The sequence below is a fragment of the Syzygium oleosum genome, unplaced genomic scaffold (assembly GCF_021117445.2).
Source record: "Syzygium oleosum isolate NSW1041296 unplaced genomic scaffold, Sole_v2.1 Sole_v2.26, whole genome shotgun sequence".
Taxonomy (NCBI): Eukaryota; Viridiplantae; Streptophyta; class Magnoliopsida; order Myrtales; family Myrtaceae; genus Syzygium; species Syzygium oleosum.
Window position 1 is genome coordinate 3,020,702 of NW_026607510.1, and position 16,638 is coordinate 3,037,339.

Below are 16,638 nucleotides of genomic sequence, written 5' to 3' on the forward strand. Positions count from 1 at the left end.
TACCTGTGACAAACGAAGGGTAAAAATCCAAATCGGTACATCCGTCAATGGCCACGTGTTATCCAACTTAGAAATTTGACGGTAAAATTTAACAGAGGATAAAATTGTTATAAATGTACCAGTTTAAGGCTTTTGGAGGTAAAAAATTTATTTTGGGTAAATTTATCACAAGTCTATCAATTTGGAGTTTTCCATGGTATTAACCCCAAATATTTTTCAAAAAAATAGTCGCTATGGGCAAAAAATATTTTTATTGTCCACGAAAATATTTAGACAATCGATAACAGAAATTTTTTTATTGATTAATTATCTTTAGCGATACAAGTCATCAATTATTTTTCAACAATCGAAGCCTAAAATATATTGAAACCGGCGGATAAAAAATTGGTCTGAGAAGTAATGTGATAAACTCTAGAATTGAGAATTTAAATAAGTAAAGAAAAATTTATCACCCACTATGCAAAACAAGGGTATTGACTCTCGCTAGATCTATGACGAGGGTCGGGCCTTGCCAGTGATTGGAGAGGCTCTGAGGCCCGTCAACCAGTGACAAGGCCAACCGGCGAGGATCGTGATTGCCTTGCCTAACTTGTTCTCTCTCATGTGAATACACACCCAATCGTTGGTGCCTTGGTCATATGTAGGAATTCCTTGTTCGATTGTGGGCGAAGTTTATCCACCCTTGCCGTTGCCTTATAAGTACGAACACGATGGTGAGATCGATACAAACATATCGGAGTTATTCTCTATCAAACCCTCTTTCGATCCAAGTGTGTGCACTTGTGGATGATTAGAGAAGGCGGCTATGATGCCCAAATGTCGGCAAGGGTCCATCCCCTGTGCCGCCACTTGTCTAAGGTCCGCCTCTCCCTCTCTCTATTTTGACTCTCTATTTCCCTTTTTATATTGGAAAATGACAAATGATTTATGAATTATGGTCTAATATGTAATGTAGTTATTGAACTTTAATTTGTTCAATATAGTTCTTAAACTGTAGCCCAATGTGCAATATAGTTCATGAACTTTTAATTTGTTCAATGTAATCCTTGGAGTTTTGATATATGTTTAACTTAATCCCTAAACTATATGAAAATGTTGGATATTTTCTCTTAACTTAAATTAATGAAATAACAAAATTGAACATTTTTATATAATTTGAAAACTGAGTTGAACATGTACAAAAAGTTTTCAGACCACATTAAACAAATTGAAACCAGTCAATAGAAAATTGGTCTAACAAGTAATGTGGTAAACACTGGAAGTGAGAATTTAAATAAGCCAAGACAAATTTATCACCCACTACACAAAACAAGCGTATTGACCCTTGCTAGATCTATGACAAGGGTCGGCATTCGTTAGTGAGTGGAGGGGGTCTGAGGCCCTTGTCGACTAGTGACAAGTTCAATCGCGCGAAGGCCGTGATTGCCTCACCAACCCCTCCCGCCCTTTCTCTCACATGTGAATACACACTCAATTGCTGGTGCCCTGGCCATAAGGAGTTAATCCTTCTAAGATCGATTCAAACCTATTAGAGCATCTCTGTCAAACCCTCTCTCAGTCCAAGTATGAGCACCTGTGGATGACTAGAGGAGGCCGCTATGATGCCCAGATGTCGGCGAGGTTCCATTCCCGTGGCATGGTCCGCCTCCTCTTCTCTCTATTTCGGCTCTCTAGTTTCTCTTTTATATTGTTTTTGGTCTTCATTTTCTCTAACACAGACGTACTTGCCATGTGAGCACTTTGACGGTCATTCGACTGCCACATCAGAATTTTCGTCCCAGCATCTGATGGAAGACTAATATTGCCCAGATTAAAAAAGGTTTGAAAACTCGATTGCACGAAGAAAAAATTGCGAAGACAATATTTTACAAAACGCAAAAAGTTCAGGAGCCATGACATTGTCCCTAAAATAGGTTTAACAACTGACCCCTCTCTCTCTCTCGGGATCATGTACAAGCACACGCACGCAGATTCACAGGAATTTGACATTGCTTTTGTAACGATGGCTTTGATGATCCCGAGCTACGATTCATCATTTATTGCTTTTCCATGTACCCATTAATCAATCTCAACTTATTTCAGACTCATCAAAACTTGTACTCAATTTAAGGGTGAGCATGGTTCTAAAGTAGAATCTGTAATATGAGAATCAGACTGGTGAGAATCTGTCTAGTTTCAGGTTCCAAGCTGGGCAAGGTAGGTTCCAGGTTCCAAAAATTAGGAAACTTATTTCAACTGGTAGGTTTCAGGTTTCAAAAATTAGGAAATTTATTTCGACTGGTAGGTTCCAGGTTCTAAGTAGATAGAACCTGCAATGTGGATCTAAAACATGAAACAAGTTTTTGTCTTTTTCTTGGTTTGTGTCTTTGCATGATCCTATGGTATACCATGGCTTCCGATGATGAGTGTATAATTAGGAACCACTACTCCGAGCTTCCATTTTATAATTGAGCCTTTTACTTTGTTAATGTTTCATATTTTTTATGTGTCTAAATATAAGTTGTGGTTAGTGGATTGTATCAACAAGTTGTGATTATAAAAGCTGATGTTTAACTGCAATCGTTCAATTAATAATATAGGTGGAACCTAAATACACCCTAGAATCGACCTTGGAACTTGTGACAGGGTAGGTTCCAAGTTTTAGAGTATGCATGTACATTCCAGGTTCCAAAAAAATGAGGAATCTGTTCCAACTGGTAGGTTTCAGACGGAACTTGTACAGAACTTGGAATCACTCACCTATAGTATTCATGTATCCGTTAATTAATCTCGACTTAATTCAACAAGATATTCTATGTCGATACAAGCTAACAAACAGCAAATCCAGCCCGACCGTTGTTGACTTAGGTTCGGATCGGAACATCGAGATCTCAGGCTTGAGTCTGGGCGTTCGAGTCCTGTATATCCGATTGTCAAGTTTCTATCGAGCCGCAAGGTCTCGAGCTTGACTGCTGAGTCTTAAGTTCGGCTTTCTAACGTCTCGTGTTTGCGACCTCGAACTCTACATAGAGGAATGGTCCCGGTCTCGAGGTCCCATGTCCGTGCCTAGTCTTGAGTTTAGGCACGGAGGTCTTGAGTATGGGCTTCAGGGAGACAGGTTTGGTCACTGAGGCGTTGTGTCCGAGTGCTAAAGTCTTGGGGATGGGATCCCAAATCCGGAATCTCCAATGAATTGTGTGTTCGGGGTTTTAGCTCCGCCGTCCATGTCGGCCTTTTTTTTTTGTTATGCTGATCATGGATTGCAATGAAATTAAGATTAGAATATTACATAAAAATAACAATGCCAAATACAACCAAGAAACGATATACTCCAATAACTAACGGACGAAACTTACAATATTAATAAAAAATAAATAAACAATGCGGAAAAAAGAAGCCTCTCAATATTTTTATTATTGGTGAAATCGGGCTCATCTTGTAGGCCCACAAAGACTTCTCTTAACTTGGAATAGGCCGATGAACCTATTATTTTCTCGTGGAAAGTGAAGAGAGAGTTACAGAAGTGGATTTGATTTGGGTAAACTATGAACCAATTTAACACCCAAATTTTTTTTTTTGGATTTTGCCGTTCGAAACCTATTTATAACTCACTTGCTGAATATAGCTAACCCATATAACGAGTGAGCCCATCAAATATGGATTTTTTTTATCCAACATCAAATATAGGTTAAAAATGGGTTGATGATCTATTTAACATAGGGTTAATATCACGAAAAATCCCAAACTGATACACCTGTGACAATTTTACCATGAAATATTTTTTTGACCACAAAAAATCTCAAACTGGTACATCTGTGACAAATTTACCCCGAACTATTTTTTTGACCACAAAAATTCCCAAACTAATAGTCTTGTGATAATTTTATCCTGAACTAATTTTTTGACCACAAAAAATCACAAACTGGTACACCAGTGACAATTTTACCCTGAACTAATTTTTTTACTACTAAAAATCTCAAAATGGTACATTTGTGACAAATTTACCTTCCCTTAGTGTCCATTAAATTAAATTAATATTACGAAAAATCACAAATTGGTAAACTTGTGACAAATAGAGGGGTAAAATTCAAAACCGGTACACCTGTCAATTACCACGTGTCATTAAACTTAGCAATTTGACCGTAAAATTTAACGAAAATTAACGAAGGGTAAATTTGTCACAGGTGTACCGGTTTGGGGTTTTTTATGGTCAAAAAATTAGTTCGGAGGTAAAATTGTCACAGATGTATTAGTATTGGGGGTTTTAGTGGTCAAAAAAATAGTTCGGGGTAAAATTATCACAGGTGTACCAGTTTGGGATTTTTTGTGGTCAAAAAAATAATTTTGGGTAAATTTATCACAAGTGTATTAGTTTAAGATTTTTCGTGGTATTAACCCTTTAACATTTTTAACGGTGGAAAACAGGGGCGAGCAAGCCACTCCTGTTTTAGGAAAAGCAAAGTCAAACCAAACCACACAAGGCTTGGTAATGGAACAGAGCCTAACCGAACTTTGGTCGGTCTGGTTCCGTTTCTAATTATTTACAAAACAAGAAAATTACTTAGGTAGATTAATGAAATATTACTCATTGCCTATTACAACGAAAATAAAATTGAAAAACAAAGAAATAGTTAAGTCCGGTCTCAAAATTAGATCTACACACCGGTTAGATTTGTGAACTGAATTGAACACCAAGCTCCTTGAGCCGATCATATAACAATTATGATTGGAACGGATTTACTATAAATTCTCTCTCTCTCTCTGTGCAACATTATCAATTGAAAGATTAGTTAACCAATTTTTGTTTCTTTTTTTTTCTTTTGGTGTAAAAAGGGCTAAAGCCAAATATAAAAATTAACATCGAGGACCACATTATTCCTATTTGATCACTTAATAAAATACGAAGTAATTTTTCTAGGAGGTTGTCAACAAAACTTCGTGTCAAAGCGCTTATTGATTTTAAAGTTACAACCCAATCAGCATAACGATTTCCTCTCCAAAAGTTAGGTTGCAGGACGATTCTATTTCTTTTAAACAAAGGTTAACTTATTCTCGGTTATTTCTCAAGGTTTAGGTTTTCTTAATTGAGTCGTGTCGTAATAATAAAATCAATTTATAAGCCGTATCTTTTTACCTGTTAGACATAGTATTTCCATTGATTCGATATATCTCTCAAGATTGCGCATCACATTCCTGGATTGATCCATATTGATTGTGATTGATATTCTAATATTCAGTTCCTCTATATAGTTATTATGCAAAGTTTATAAATAAGCTCTATGTACTTTCTAGTATTAACAATTATCTACACTCATTCTATTATACCAAGCCAATCATAAACGCACATGAAAATGAAAGTTCTCATTCAATTCATGTATTGTGATTAGTTCTGTATACAACGTTGCTAAAAGAACGAGATTACCATTTTATTTAGTTCCCTAGATAACGATGTGGTTCCTATATTATGTTTGCTTTTGCACCTCTCATCATACTCGTGAAACCAGAACCTCTCCTTTAGAAAACAACATAACACCCTTTCCTCATTTGGGCAGATTCAAACTTCAAAGACAACTGCCCCATTAACTTTTTCTAGCTGGTCAGTTTGGCTGAATTGCATTCATAGAAATAACTTTAAGAAAGAGAGAGAGAGAGAGAGAGAGAGAGAGAGAGAGAGAGAGAGAGAGAGAGAGCATTTTTCACAATTATTCTATATGCTCTTTTCCATTATTATTCTACATCATTTAGTTGCAATCTTTTTCTGTTGTATTGTATCGTGTCCTGGACTTACTCATCTAGTGGACCATCTATTTTCAGCTTTTTCCATTCATCTTTTTGACGCGGGAATCTTCAAGTTGGGATTGATATTGATTCACAAAAAAAGATGGCGTTATATACATGGGCATGCAACTACAGGGGACCCAAAAAGGAGGAGAATATTCAAAACAAAATCACTCTTTTGAATGCCCACATCCAAATTCTGATTATGCCTCTTGTCAATTTATGACAAAATTTCACATTGCATTGGGTAATGTTAGAGACAATATTTCCCTTGATTCAGTATATGTTTCAGGATTGCACATTATTGTAATATTAAGTTAGTCTAGATTATCCTGCACACCTTGTGCAGATCCCGTATTTCGTGTCATTTTCCCTTTTTCTATAAAGGATCTGCAATCTGGTGTTAGCTAGCAATTGAAGTGTACTATCGAATTCACAAAAGAACCGAAGTAATGAGAACCCATTACGCCACATACGATAATAATATTCACATTGATGACAAACATTTATTAACAGCCACTCAACTATATACTTTTAAGAAGGACCCATAGAATATATAGAGGAATCCATCAAAGTGGCTAGGGTTTGCCCCATTTCACTAAACTCAAGCTGAACCATTTTTGCTATCCCATCTATATATCATAGCGGATATAACGGATCCTTCGGTACTCGGGTTCGCTACGTGCCCGACAGACCTCAACCCAGACGTCTTCAACCCACGCCCCCTTTGAACATGGATCCCAACACCAATTTGGTGGTGAAGCCGGAGCCGCTTTAGAACACAAATATGATTTTGGTGCTGGATACGGATACGGATGCGCCGGATATGGATACTCCGGATATGGATGCTCCGGATACGAACACACTGACCCCATAGCTTCAATCTCTGGTGTTGAAGAATAAAATGCAGAAGACAGAAATATAAAGTTTGTGTATATTTCAATGATGTTAATAATGAATAATCCATTGGCCTATTTATAGGCTTTCCAGGATAACTATCTAGAGTAACTGAATCTTACAGTATCAATTACAATCATTCAAGGGAAATATTATCTCTAACAGGTAAAAAGATAAGACCTCTAAATTGATTTTTATTAATAGGACATGACTTGATTAAGAAAACCTAGTCCTTGAGAAATAACCAAAAATGGATTAATTATGTTTAAAAGAAATGGAATTGTCGTGCAACCTAATCTTTGGAACGGAAATCATTATGCTGATTGGCTTTCTAACTTTGGAATCGTTAAGCGCTTTGACACTAAGTTTTGTTCATAGCTTCCTAAAGAATTACTTCATGTTTTATTAGGTGATCGAATAGGAATAGTAGATTCTCGACCTTAATTTTTATATTTGGCTTTAGTCCTTCTTACACAAACAAAAATAAACAAAAACTGGTAAACTGATCTTCCAAGTGATAATTTTGCACGCAAGGAGAGAGAAAGCATTTATAGAATATCTATTCCGACCATTGATTGTCGTATGATCAGTTTAAGGAGCTTGGTTTTCAATTCGGCTCACAAATTGAACCGGCACGTAGATCTAATTTCAAGATTGGACTTAATTATATCTTTGTTTTTAATTCTATTTTCATGGTAATACACGATGAGTAATTGATCATTGATCTACCTATGTAATACTCTTGCTTTGTAAATTATTAAAAACGGAACCAGACCGACCAAGTTTGGTTTGGTTCTGTTCCATTACCAAACCTTGTGTGATTTGGTTTGACTCTGCTTTTCCTAAAACACTTGCTCACCACCGTTTCCCTCCATCATTATCACTAATTTTTTTATCTTGTCAATTAAAACTCTCTTTTATTTTGTTGAAGATTTTATTAGGCGTCTTATTTATGCAACTTCGATAAAAAAGATATATAAACTAAGCAAGGAAAAAAGATGAGAAGAAAAAGATGAACTTGCGTAGATGATACAAATTTTGCAAGTTTTGATCCTATTTGGTAGTCGGGCATAATTCAGGATAGGATAAAATCCTGTGTTTGATGCCTGTCCAAGATAGGATAAAGTCGGATATAAGAGGGATATAGTCTGGATAAAATTATCCCATGTGGAAGGTGAGATAAAAGTAGAAATGATTTCTAATATCCATAATATAAAAGTTATTTTTTGAATAACAAACTTGTTAAGTTAATAAAATTAAAATAATATTTGAGTATAAATAATATTTGAATTCTAAAAAATTCAAAAAAAAATAAAATTATGATATAAATTTATATATTCTAATTTCTTCCTATCTTATGATATAAATTCCATATATATACATATATATTAAGTATTTATATTTATTACATATTTTAGGTATATTAGTATATTTTACTATTTTATAAAATTTTATTAAATAATGATGGAAGGGGAAAAAAGAAATAGAAAAAGAGAGGGGAAAATTATAAAAAAAAAATAAGCAAATAAAAATAAAGTAGGGAAGAGTGTCTTGAGATATTCTTACCATTTTCGTTTTTGGAATGTTTAGGTTTATTTACACTAATATTTTGTTCGTAACAAACAATGGAATGATAAGATATGAAAATATCTGACTTTATTAATGTGATTCACCAAACATTGAATAAAATATAGAAAGATCCATGGATTGTATATCTTATCATATCCAGTCTTATCTTGACTAGAAATCCAGACGACGAAACGCAGCCTAAAAAACGTCCAACTTTAGCTCTTGTTCTAATTTTACTTTTTGTTTTATAAAAAACCTCAAACTTTAGGTCTTGTCCCATTTATACCCTAAACTTTTTGTTCCATAAAAAACCTCCACTTTAGGTTGAGTCCCAATTATACCCTACAATTTTTTTGTCTCGTAAAAAACCCTCAACTTTAAGTCCAATAACAATTCTACCATAAATTTATTTTTATCTCATAAAAAAAATCCCAGCATTAGGTTCAGTTTCAATTTCATTCTAATTTTTTTTGTCTTACAAAAGATCACCAACTTTTACTTGAGTTCTAAATTTGCTCTCCATTAACCCTCCATCAAAACCGCCTTTAGTGTTTTTGCACTTGGTCTTCGATCTCTCATGCTTGGGAATGTTCTATCTCTCGCAGTTGGAGAGCTCGCACTCGGGATGCTCGAACAGGTCGTGCTCGGGACGTTCGAACAGTTCGTGCTCGGGACACTCGAACAGCTCGTACTTGAGAGTTTTCTGTCTCTCAATTGTCAACGAGAAATTTTGAACGAAGGGTTAATGGGGGCAGATTTGTAACTCGAGTTAAAGTTTATGATTTTTTTATGAGACTATAAAAATTTTAGAGTAAAATTGGAACTGGACGGTAAAATTAGGACAAGACCTAAAGTTATGAGTTTTTCATAGGACTAAAAAAAGTTTGTGATAGAATTTGGATAGGACCTAAAGTTGAGATTTTTTTATGGAACAAAAAAAGTTTATGGTAAAATTGAGACTAGACCTAAAGTTGGAGATTTTTTATGAGACAAAAGATAAATTTGAAACAAAAGTTAAAGTTTGAGAGTTTTTAGGGTATTAGACCCTATTCGCACTCTTTTTTCTTTCAATCGGAACAAAGGAAAGGTAAAAATCTATTAATGCACTGAGATTTACTCTTGATCCTCGTGATTTCTTGTTTTTTTTTTTCGTTTTAGCGATCAGATGGTAATCTTTATGATTTCGAGTAAATATGATCCTATTTAATTGAATTTATTGTATGGTGGGAAACATCTTATGGATCGTTTCCATAATATAAGGCATTTGAAACTATGCTTCGGCCTAAATCATGTTCCAGAAATGAGTTTTCATGTCTTTTTTTGGGAAATTACGAAAATGGTCCCCGTACAATTCTCCCAATTCAAATTTAGTCCAAGCACTTTTATTCTTTACAACGACAGTCCCAGTAGCATTTTCCGGTATAAAAATTCAAGATATGTTAATTTTCTCTGGCCAAAATCAACAAAAAATGCTGAGACAAATAAAAACAGCGAAGAATGAAAATTAAGAATACCCAAATAAAACCCTTTACAAGCAATGGCACAGCTAACGTGTTTACGAGTACATTTGGTCCAAAATCAAGTGATTAGGGTTCAACGTGGACATTGTTTATTTCCATCGCGGCTTGCTTTGGTAAGTCGTCTCTTGATCTTCGAGCAATTGCACAATTAGGGTCTTGGTCATTCAAAAATTCTAAGTTTGAAAAGGCTTAGAAACTAGGTATATTTATTTCACAAAAAATCAATGATTTGAAAACATCTTCTGAAAGACATTTTCTTGTAAATGATTCTTAGTATCACTTAGAAAACTTAGTCAATGGAAAATCCATTTTAAAATATGGAATTGCCCTTTCCTCACTTGCTTACACCCTTACCTTTAGCCCTTAGACCTGCCGTGGAAATATCTAAAGCCCTCACTAGCCTTATTGGCTCACAAGCAGAAGGAATAGCATTGGCTGGCTAGCATGAGTCCTGGAAATGTCACCGGAAATGGCTGAAACAGAGCTCTCATGGGATAAAATAAACAATTTATGTCTACACATCTCCGTTGATGATTAAAATATTTTTCGTGAATTAATTTATTTAAGGCGAGATAAATAATTACTTTAAGAACATGTTTTTCAAGTTGTTTATTTTTCCACCAAACAAAAGCATCTCAATGAGAAGTGAGGTTTTGGAATCTTTGGAAAGAAAATTATGCACCAGATTTCTAGAACTAGCGGGAATTTGACAAAAGAAAATGTGCCGACTTTTGGCCAACTATTTTTAGCTTTTTCAATTCATCTTTTTGACACAGGAATCTTCAAAATGGGATTGAAATTAATGCACAAAAAAAGATAGTGGTGTATACATGGGCATGCATCTAGAGAGGACCAAAAAGAAGGAGATTGTTCGAAACCAAGAATAGAATCCATGCTCTACGCAATCACTCTTTCAAATGCCCACACCTAAATTCTGGTTATATCTCTTGTCAATTTATGACCAAATTTTACTTTGCATGTGGTTTCTACAGGAGTAATGTTAGAGATGATATTTCAATTAATTCTGTATATCTCTCGGGAATGCCCATCATCTTTCATGATTGATCCTAATTGATTATAATTGATATTATAATATTCATTTCTCTAGAGAGTTATCCTGCCACCGTGCGCATATGAATGCACAACCAAGTGCAAATCTCGTATTTCATGTTATTTGCTTATTTAATAACTACTCACATCCCTTTTTTTTGTTTTTTGTTTTTAGACGAAAGATCTTCAATCTGGTGTTAGCTAGCAGTTGAAGTGCATCTCGAATTCACAAAAGAACCAAAGTATCACCACCAAGATCAGTTTGTGTCATCTTGTCGAGATAATGTTATCGGCTTTCGAGACCCATTTTCATGTAATACAATTTTAGCGATCTAAATCTGGGCGATGAATCATTTTTTCACCTTCAATTGTATGTTTAGAAAAGTCAATTAATTGTCCAACACATGAGCATTACTTATTTCAATATCCAATCGGAACTCGTGTGTGACGGTACTTGCTAAGGAAATTTCTTTACACATACAACATTATCCAAAGCATGAACAATTGGGCGTCACTCTTTCATGAAGCCTGAAGGCAATATATTTATATATACAACTGTAAACAACTGTAAATAGAAAACATTTAATTAGATTTCAAACACTATAGATTACAAAATATGCCACAATGAGCAGTTGAGCTTGCCTTAATCCGCAAAAACAATAGGCTCTTAACTTTGTGAATCTTTTCAGATCATTTTTTTTTCTTTTTTTTCCTGCAAAATCTTCAGAATTTCATAGTGCGTTCATGCCAACAAAAAGAAATCGTAAAATAAAATAAACTTGACTTGTCAAAATTAGTGTAGGATGGGACCCAACCCACTCATTATTCAATCGTTACTTAGATTACTAATTTACTTGCCATGATTAGATGCCTTTATTCCCTGATTTGATCACCTACCATAATTACTGATCAAGACTCCATGCTCAAAGCACGTGATCTGGCATACAAAACCTCCAACATAGCAACACGACTAGGCATCGGAGTTCATGATGATTACCATAGAAGATGCACCGTTTGTGGGGCATACGTTTTCTCTTTATCCCACAAAGATAATCAGACAACAAGATCATTATAAAATGGCATGATTATCTTCCTAAATTGATTCTCATTTATCATAATTGATATTGTAATATTCAGTTACCCTATATAGTTATCCTGTAAAACCTTATAAATAGACTTGTGTAATATTCACTATTAATTCTAAGGACGCACAAATTTTAGATTTCTCTCTTTTGCGTATCATTCCTCGACACTAGAGATTCAAGCTATGCCGCCTCCATGTCCGCCCTATCCCTATCCCTATCCGTATTGGTGTCTGCTGTATCCATATCCGTATCCGGCACCAAAGTCACATCTGTTTCCTAAAGCAGCTCTGCCACCGGCTCCGGCTCCGCCACCAAACTGGCAATGGATTCCATCTTCAAAGGGGGGATGGGTTCCGTACATATGTTGCAACAATGAGCCACCACGAAGTACACGGGTTGAAGACATCCTGATTGAGGTCCGACGCGCTCGTATCGAACCCGAGCCTGAATGCCAAAGCATCCGTTATATCCGCCTTGATATATAGATGCGATAGCCAAAAAGGTTAGGCTTTAGTTGAGTCAAAAGGTGCAAACCCTAGCCACAATGTTGGATTCCTCTATTTATTTTATGGGTCCTCCAAGTTTATAGTTGAGTGGCTGTCAATAAGTGTTTGTCATCAATATGAATGTCATTATCGTATATGTCGTAATGGGTTTTCATTACTTTGGTTTTTTTGTTTATTCTAGAATATACTTCAATCGCTAGTTAACACCTGATTGAAAAAGTGGGTTGTGAGTAGTTATTGAAAAAGAAAATAACATGAAATACCCAATTTGCACTCGGTTGTGTAATATGATGTGCACTGAATGCGCAGGATAATTATTGAGAGCGATTGAATATTATAATTTCAATTTCAATTAATTTGGATCAATAAAAGAAGTTAATGCGCAATCCCAAAAGACATACATAATCAAGGAAAATATTATCTCTAACATTATTAATGTAAAAACCAGATGCAAAGTGAAATTCGGTCATAAATTTACAAGAGGCATAACGAGAATTTAGGCATGGGAATCAAAGGAGTGTTTGCGCAGAGCATGGATTTTATTCTTGGTTTCGAGTAGTCTCATTTTTTTGGTTCTTTCTTGCCCATGCATATATACAAGAAAAAATCACAAAAAATTCCACTATGTCCACTGGGGCCTTCGCTGCCACCAAACTGGCAGTGGGTTCCATCTTCAAAGGGGGGGTTGGTGCCGTGTGTATGTTGCAACGACGAGCCACCACAAAGTACACAGGTTGAAGACATCCTGATTGAGGTCCGATGCGTACGTATCGAACCCGAACACGAATGCCGAAGCATCCGGTATATCATCTATGATATATAGATGCGATAGCAAAGAAGGTCCGGCTCGAGTTTAGTGAAATGGTGCAAACCCTAGCCACATTGATGGATTCTTCTATATATTTTATGGGTCCTTCAAGTTTATAGTTGAGTTGCTGTTAATAAGTGATTGTCATCAATGTGAATGTCATTATGGTACATGTCAGTATTGGGTTTTCATTACTTTGATCCTTTTGTTTATTCGAGAATATACTTTAATCTCTAGCTAACATTTTATTGAAAAAAAGGTGAGTAGTTATTGAAAAAGAGTATAACACGAAAATCGAATTTGCACTCGGTTGCGCATGAAGATGTGCACTAAATGCGCAGGATAATTTCTGTGAGTAACTGAAAATTATAATATCAATTACACTAACTGAATATTCTAATATCAATTTCGATCAATCAGGATTAATAAAGCAAGAGCAAATTGCGAGGGATATTCAGAACCAAGGAAAATATTATCTCTAACATTACCATGTAAGAAAGAAGATGCAAAGCGACTCCTACGGGAGGCAGCAGTAGGAATTTTCCGCAGCGCAATGGGCGAAAGTCTGACGGAGCAATGCCGCGTGGAGGTAGAGGGCCCACGACGGTCATAAATTCATAAGAGGCATAACTAAAATTTAGGTGTGGGCATTCAAAAGAGTGATTGCTCATAAGTCTCCTTTTTTGTCCTTTCTTGCTTATGTATATTATGATATATTTACTTGATTTCGACATGGAGCTGATGTGGCGCCACCAGAGCCCCATCTGAAAAAATAAAATAAAAATTAAAGCTAAAAAAAAATTGATACACTGATATCGCGGTTACTGTTCATTGCTTCAAGTGCTCGATGACCTTTGTCCATGCTTCCCCGACCTGGGATTGAGGACGTGGGGGCTCAGCCACCTCGAATCTAAGGTCATTGCAGCGGTCCGACGACGACGCTACCCATCTAATGGTTCCTTTTTTCTTTTCATTTTTCCCTCATTCGTTCTCACCGAGCTCAGCTTTTACTAGGATCGAAATTTAGCGTGACGAGTTCAGAGAATAAGAATTAAAACCCAAGTGTATGTTTTGTTCGGGGCCGAGCTTGCCGAGATCTAGAGTAGCCGAGCCGAGCTGTCCATATCACTCTCTTCCTCCTCTTTCTCACGAGCTTCTGCACTACGGTGGCTACTCTCCATGTCTTTAATCCATTTCCGGTGACCATCAGTAGCTGCTGAACCTTTTTCCCTGTTTACCTCAATGCCGTAGAATTTCGCCAAATCATATAATATACCTCGGAGAGTTCCGGCAGTGCAAACATTGGCTATCATTTGCCAATCTTCCGGTGGATAAAATTTCCAAGGTTTGGAGAAGCGGTGATCAAAGCGGCGAAGTCTATGGACTGATTTTGCCAGTATTTGACCGATGAAAGTACAGGAGAAATGTTGGGCAAAAGGAAAAGTAAAGTAAAAATGGAGGAGTTTACCCAGAAAGATGAACACTACAATAAAAAGGGGTTAATTCCAAAAAAAAAGTACCAATTTTAGGTCGAGAGACAATTCTGGCCCGAACTTTTTTTTGTCCCGTAAAAAAGTACCAACTTTAGGTCGAGAGACAATTTTGGCCCGAACTTTTTTTTAACCCATAAAAAAGCACCAATTTTAGGTTAAGTAACAATTCTGGCCCCAACTTTTTTATCCGAGCCACAATTTGAAGAATAACGGTGAAACTGTTTGTCTCTTTCACTTCACCGGCAAGTAAAAAATATCTCCATATTGAATCTCCCTGGCAAAACGTAATCTGAAGCTGACCACCGCCTGTCAATAGACGCCATGAACGAGATTCGCCAAGCTCACCACCATAACATTTTTTCTCAAATAATGGTGACTTCAAACAGAAAGTCAACGAGAGGCCAGATTTGGGATCATGGTGAAAGTTTGTGATTTTTTATGAGACAAAAAAAATTGGGGCTAGAATTGTCACTCGACCTTAAGTTGGTGCTTTTTTATGAGATAAAAAAAAGTTCGAGCCAGAATTGTCCCTCGACTTAAAGTTGGTGCTTTTTTATGGGACAAAAAAAAGTTCGGGCCAGAATTATCCCTCAACCTAAAGTTGGTGCTTTTTTTTGGAATTAGGCCCAATAAAAAGATAAAATTATACACAACCAAATATCCAGGCGGCTCTGGACATGATGAATAGTAACCACGATCAACGATGCTTCGAGTTTTGTATAGTTTTTATTTTCATTTTTATATTTTTGACATGTCGTAGCCATGTCAAATTTTAACAGTGATTTTTAACAGAACCCTAACGCTGGGTAAATATGTCACTCGGGTAAAATTTTAGGGTTTTTTGTGTCACAAAAAAAATTTAAGGGAAATTTGTCACAATTGACATGGTTTGAGGTTTTTAGTAGTTTTTACCCTACATAAATATACCACTATCTTTTTTGTGCATTACTTTCAATCCCAATTTGAAGATTCATGTGTTTCGACCAAAAAAAAATTGAAGATTCTTGTGTCAAAAAGACGAATTGGAAACGCTGAAAATAGGTGGTTAGAAGTTAGCACATTTTCTTCTGCGAAATTCTCACTAGTTTCTAGAAATTTAGTATATAGCGCATGATAACCAATTTGTTTTTCCATTTTTTTTGTTTTTTTTGTTCCCGGGAGCATGTTTGGAATAGAAATACATTTGGTAATGTAATTTCATTTTTCTATTTCTAGCACAAATTTTAATTTCAGAAATAGGTTATGAACAGAAATGAGAAGTATAAATTTTCTACTTTTCAATTTTTCAAATATAAATGAGAAATAAAAACTCTTCTCATCGTCGCCCTCACTACTAGCTAGCCGCCCACCCGCGGCCCATCGTCGTCGGCCGTGATCCTCCGCCATCAACCATCGTCCGTCGGCCACCTCTTACCGTCCTTCGCCGCCTGCTGTTCGCCTCTTGTCGTCGTCTACCGTCCTCCGCCGATGGCCATCGCTGTCTGCCGTCCATCGTCGTCCAACGCCGGCCGCCTCCCGCCTCCCACCTTCTGATGTTGGCCGTCTCCGGCCATTGTCCTCCACCGGCCGCCTCCCCTCTCCCGCTGTCGGCCGCCACCAGCCATGTCCTCCACTGGCCGCCTCCCGCCGTGCTTACCACTGCTAGCCACTTTTTGCCATCCTCCGCCGCCCACTTGCCATCTTCTCGCGGGCCGCTCGGAAGGGAAAAATTTTGTGTTCTTATCAAACGAATTTCCTTTTCGAGAACATAAATTTTGTGTTATTATCAAACACATATTTTTGTTCAAAAACTCGTTTAGGGAATAGAAATTGAAAAATCTATTTTTGGCTATAAATTGATTTATAGAATAGATTGGTTATCATTCGCGCCCTAAGTTTTTTTCCAAAGATTCTAAAATCTCACTTCTTATTGAGATGCTTTTGTTTGGTGGAAAATAAATAATTTTAAAATAT